Below are 6001 nucleotides of genomic sequence, written 5' to 3' on the forward strand. Positions count from 1 at the left end.
TCTTAGAACTTTTAGTAAGTAATCTGGCTAGGTACCTGTTAGATTATGATTTCTTTAAATGGCTGAGAAAAGAACTGTGCTGAATAAAATAACTATTTCTGTAGCTCACGAAAGCTTATGCTCAAATAAATTGGTTAGTCTCTAAGGTGCCACAAGTACTCCTTTTCTTTTTGCGAATACAGACTAACACGGCTGTTACTCTGAAACCTATTTCTGTCTGTGTATCTTTTTTGTAACTTAAGGTTTTGCCTAGAGGGGTTCTCTATGTTTTGAATCTAATTACCCTGTAAGGTATCTACCATCCTGATTTTACAGGGGGGATTTCTTTATTTCTCTTTACTTCTATTTTTATTAAAAGTCTTCTTGTAAGAAAACTGAATGCTTTTTCATTGTTCTCAGATCCAAGGGTTTGGGTCTGTGGTCACCTATGCAAATTGGTGAGGCTTTTTACCAAACCTTGTCCAGGAAGGGGGGTGCAAGGTTTTGGGAAGTATTTTGGGGGGAAGGACGCGTCCAAACAGCTCTTTCCCAGTAACCAGTATTAGTTTGGTGGTGGTAGCGGCCAATCCAAGGACAAAGGGTGGAATATTTTTTACCTTGGGGAAGTTTTGACCTAAGCTGGTAAAGATAAGCTTAGGAGGTTTTTCATGCAGGTCCCCACATCTGTACCCTAGAGTTCAGAGTGGGGGAGGAACCTTGACAGGATCTGATGGTTGCGGCCCTTTTAGACGAGGGGTGAGGCAATGCCCCTCTGTCATGTACAATGGCCAAACTGGACAGTCTCTACACCAAAGAATAAATGGATACAAATCAGACATCAAGAATTGTAACATTCAAAAACCAGTAGAGCATTTCAATCTCCCTTGTCACTCAATAACAGAGTTAAAAGTGGCAATTCTTCAACCAAAAAAAATTTTAAAAAAATTCAGTGAGAAACAGCTGAACTGGAATTAATTTACAAACTGGACACCATCAAATTAGGCCAGAATAAAGACTGGGAGTGGCTAGGTCACTACAAAAAGTAATTTTCCCTCTGTTGATACTCACACCTTCTTGTAAACTGTTGAGAATAGGCCACTTCCACCTTGATTGAATTGGCCTCATTAGCACTGACCGTCCGTCCCCCCCCACTTGATAAGGCAACTCCCATCTTTTCATGTGCTGTAATATATATACTGCTTCCTGTATTTTTCACTCCATGCATCTGATGAAGTGGATTTTAGCTCACGAAAGCTTATGACCAAATAAATGTGTTAGTCTCTAAGGTGCCACAAGGACTCCTTGTTGTAGTTGTTGTTTTTAAAGTGACACTTCTGGTCCTTTCCCTTTTCCAGCTAGGAAACAGCACGGTCCCCCCCACACCCAACAAGGGAGTTCGGTTATCTCCCTATCGCAAAATCTGGATCTTCCTGGAAGTCAGCACAGCCTGGAACTGTTTGTTAGTTTGGGTTCCCTCTGCTGGCAGACTGCACAGCAGCAGTGTTAATGTTAAGTCAATTATGAACTTAGTACTGTAGTGCTTTAAACTTGTGATTACAGGGTGGGGATTTTAGACTATACAGATGCCAGAATGACTTCTCCTTCTGCCAAGAGTGAAGCAGTTTTTAAAAGGGTCCCATTGTAGCCTTAGACTGCATGACAGGACTCATTTAATCCATTAACATTCATAATTTTTAAAAATGATCACTATCCCAGAAAAAAATAGATGCTTTATGATTTCCGCTCTGTACATTTCACAGAAAAAAATGCCTCCTCAACAACAATCTAATTTGTGTGAAATATTTGTGCATTACAGACAAGGCAACCCTCACCTTGCTTCTCTCTGGGGTAAAGGTTAGGGTATACGTTTGAAAAGACCAGGGCTGTTTTTTGCCTCATTTTGAGCAACTTAACAAGTAATTGATTTTTTTTTCCTCCTTACTCCTTCTCCAACCCTGCCCCCATCTTGCCTGATTTCTCCCCTTATCCTTGCTGCCCTTTAAGGGAGCACATTGATCACGGGTCGGATCCAGACCAACACACACAGCAATGGACTTTGATCATTCCCCCTTCATCTCTCTCGTGGCTGACAAAAATGTTCTGGTTCAGTTATCTTCACACAGCTGCAGTGGATGAGTGGATTTTATGCTACATTTCACTTGTGCACTATTCCCCAACTCCCAGAAGCTAGGCTGAAACATGTTCCCTAGAGATCCGCAAGGCTATGTAAGGGAAACAACAGTGATCAGAAGATTAACAAAGGGAAGAAGTAAAAGCTGGAGAACCTGGCTTCTATATATTACTACTCCACTGTTTGTTAGCTTTGCCTGCATTACAGAAACTTAATGTGTTACAGTTTTCTGCCTCTCCTCTTCTACCCCCCCGCCCCCACAGCCCACAGTGTCTAACCAACGGAGTGCAGATAGCAATATCTGTTAAAATGTAGGTGTCTTGACATTTAGCCACCAATGCCATGAGATGGTGTGCCTCAGTTTCCCCTTCCACACAGCAGTGTAGGCCTGTTATGCTTTTGCTGCTATGCCAAGCTTCCAGCTTGTTTACAGGTGTAAGCTGAAAAGCAACATGCTGGTGAGACTGTCTTGTCACCATCCCTAGCATGTACAAAAGTTTTTTTTCCAAAAATTAGGTATGTCACACGTCTTGAAAGGGTTTACCATTAGTATTAACTCCTTTGTCTTGACCCATCGGTGGAGTAGCCAAAGACACAAGATAACCAGCAAAGCGATGGCAGACAGGCTGTGTTTACACAGTTTAGCTTGTGTCATAAACAAAGATAAGGGTAGCATAAAATCCCTCCTTGAAGCTGTTCTGAATTGCTTTATCTGTAAGGGGTTAAGAAGCTCGAATAATCTGGTTGGCACCTGACCAAAAGGACCAATAAGGAAAGAAGATACTTTCTAATGGGGGGTGGGGGGGTTGGGGGGTGTTTGTTCCCTACAAAACGCTCCGAAACTCTTTAGCCCTTGCTAGAGAAAACCTAAAAGATGCTCAGGAAGAGCAAAAGGCCTGGTACAATAAACATGCCAGAGAGTGTTCCTTCAAAGTAGGGGACCAGGTAATGGTCTTGAAGGTGCTCCAGGCCCATAAGATGGAAGCGTTGTAGGAAAGGCCATTTACGGTCCAAGAGTGCCTGAGAGCTGTTAACTATCTAATAGCATCCCCTACCTCAAACCTAAAGGTCAACTGGGTGGACTCTCCCCTCCAGGAGATCTGACCCCCAGTCTTCCCTTAAAACCTGATCCACAGGTGAGGGGTCTGGCATTTCAGATGCAGATCCTTCACCCTCCTGCTGGGGAAAAGCCTTCCGAGAAAAGGCGGGCAGACCCTCCTGTCCCCCCTCACCTTCCATCTGGACTTTCCTCTCTAGGTTCCCCACGAGGCACATACCCGTGTCCCCAAAGAGGAAAACTGTTCCTGATCCATCTGTGGGCTCTCAGCTAACAGCCCTGACCGACCCTTTACTGGCCAACAAAATCCAACCTCAGTGAAAGGGATGGGGTTTGCTTCCAGCTACAGACTCTTGGGGTCTGTTCCCGCCACAGCGGTTGTCAGGACCCCAACTTCCATCTCTGGGATACATGTCTCTCTGTGTACCCCAGGGTAGGGCCTGTCCCCTGCTGATCTGCCACTTCCTGGCAGTCAGCAGCTGGGAAGGCCTCCCCATTACAAGGTGGATTATTCTCCCCACCCCCACCCAGGGAGATGATCACAGGACAGGAGCTGGCTTTATCCACCCCTGAGCCCCGGGGCTACAGGAACTGGCCTTGACCATCCCTGCCCACAATAGCCCATTTTGCACTGCTACAGAGTAATTAAAGAGACACTCTCCTACTTCTCCAGCAGCATGTGACTTCACCCTCCCCTCAGGCTTTCAGCACAAGATTCCTTCTTGCTACTAACAAACCCTGGGACAGATTCTGCCACATCAAAAAAGCCACTCCCCAGTAGAAACGGTGCAAAATTGTGTGCCACTGCTGCGACAATCAGTTCAGCCTGCAAATCACCAGTTTCCATGTGTACCTTAGCTAAAGGTGCAAGGATTTAGTAACCTCCCACCAATTCTAATTCCGCCATTTTTCCTGGTAACGAATCCTTCTCATGGATCAGGTCCCTCCTGACCCCAGCAGTTTTATAGAATATCAAGGTTGGAAGGAACCTCAGGAGGTCATCTAGTCCAACCCCCTGCTCAAAGCAGGACCAATCCCCCACTAAATCATCCCAGCCAGGGCTTTGTCAAGCCTGACCTTAAATTTGTGCACCAGTATCCCTCCAACCTTGGAGCACTTTGCCATTAAGCTTAACAGCATGCATATGCTCACTGCTTGGCTGTGTAGAAGCAACCTTTACAAATCCTGGGTGGTAAGAGACAGTACCCTGGGATACCCCTGTGCTCTGAGAAGCAGCAGCTTCATGTATTACTTGGTGCCTGTTCCCATTCAGCCCAGGACATTTATTCCTCAGGTGCTCAGTGGACTTACAATGAGAGCCCCTTACTGGGCTCCTCTGCTTGTACAGGAGACTTGGGACGAGTAACAGGGGGATGGGGAGGTGAACGCCCAGTCTCCTTTTTCCCCAGGGGTAAAACGGTGATTCTGTTCCTCCTCCCCCCCCCCCCCGCAGCCCTCTGCCAGTGGTTTGTGTTTAATTGCAGCTTGCGCTTGCTCAAAAGAGTCTGCAAACCCAGCTAATTCACCCACTGCACCCACCTTTTTGTCCCACAAATACTGTTTTACATCACGGCACATATTCAGCAACTGTTCCTAAACAGCCAGATCACACATTTCTTCAAAGCTTGTAATGCCTTTTCGCCTCACCCACTTGTCTAACAAATCACTCATTTCATTTACACATTAGGCCACATTAGTTAATCCAGATCCCCTTTTAAAACTCCTGAATTTTATCCTGTAGGTTTTAGGTGTAATCTGGAACTGTTTCAAAACCAGATCCTTAAATTTACCATAGTTTGAAGCAGCATCAATAGTTATCTTATTGAATATGTCTAGAGATCTCCCAGACAATTTTGCAACCAAAGTAGTCATTTTCTGATCTTCAGGAATTGCATGGAGAGTGCAGAGTCTCTCAAAGGTGATGAAATACTTGGGAATATCACTGGATTCATCGTATGATGAACATAACTGCTCCCATTTATGGATTTTGGGGGAAGTGGAGCCAGCTTCTGAAGGGTTGTCTCTTCCACTTCATTACAGCCAGTTCATGCTTCTGGGTCTCAATTTGGGCTGGTCTCTGGGCCTCAATTTCTTTGTCTTTTAACTCCAGTGTTTGCTGGTGTGCAGCCCTTTTTTCATCAGCCGCCAGCTGCCTGAGTTCCAGGGCTAACCTCTGGGTTTCCCTGGCTCTTTCGTGAGCAGCTTTTTCTCTGGCAATCTGTGCACCGATCTCCATTTGTCTTAATTCCATCTGTCTTTTATGTTCATTTTCCTTCTCAATCATCTGCAACCTGTGTAATTCTTGCTTCTTCTGAGCTTCACTCTCACTCATTGTTAATTTTTTGCCTCAATTTCCTTTATCTGAAATAAGCAAACAGAAAACAACAAACCAGTAACCACTTTGTTCTCCAGCCACCACACTTAAACCTCACATAAAATTATTACCAGTGTCTCAAAGCAATTAGCTGTGCACACATCCTGTTTGACTACGCCATTGTGACGGGTTCGGTCACAAAGACCCCCTTGGGACTGTCACCTGATGTGCTGAAATTACCTCTGAGCCCATTTTTAGAGGAATACGCACAGCTGTTTGCTCCCCTAGGCATTAATCACTTACTCTGGCTTTATTAATAAACAAAAATGTTATTAAGTATAAAAATTAGGATTTAAGTGGTTTCAAGTACTAACAGACAGAACAAAGTAAGTCACCAAGCAAAATAAAACAAAACACACAAGTCTAAGCCTAATACATTAAGAAACTGATTACAGGTAATATCTCACCTTCAGAGATGTTCCAATAAGCTTCTTTCACAGACTAGACTCCTTCCTGGTGT

This window comes from Eretmochelys imbricata, chromosome 1, assembly GCF_965152235.1.
Source record: "Eretmochelys imbricata isolate rEreImb1 chromosome 1, rEreImb1.hap1, whole genome shotgun sequence".
Lineage (NCBI taxonomy): Eukaryota > Metazoa > Chordata > Testudines > Cheloniidae > Eretmochelys > Eretmochelys imbricata.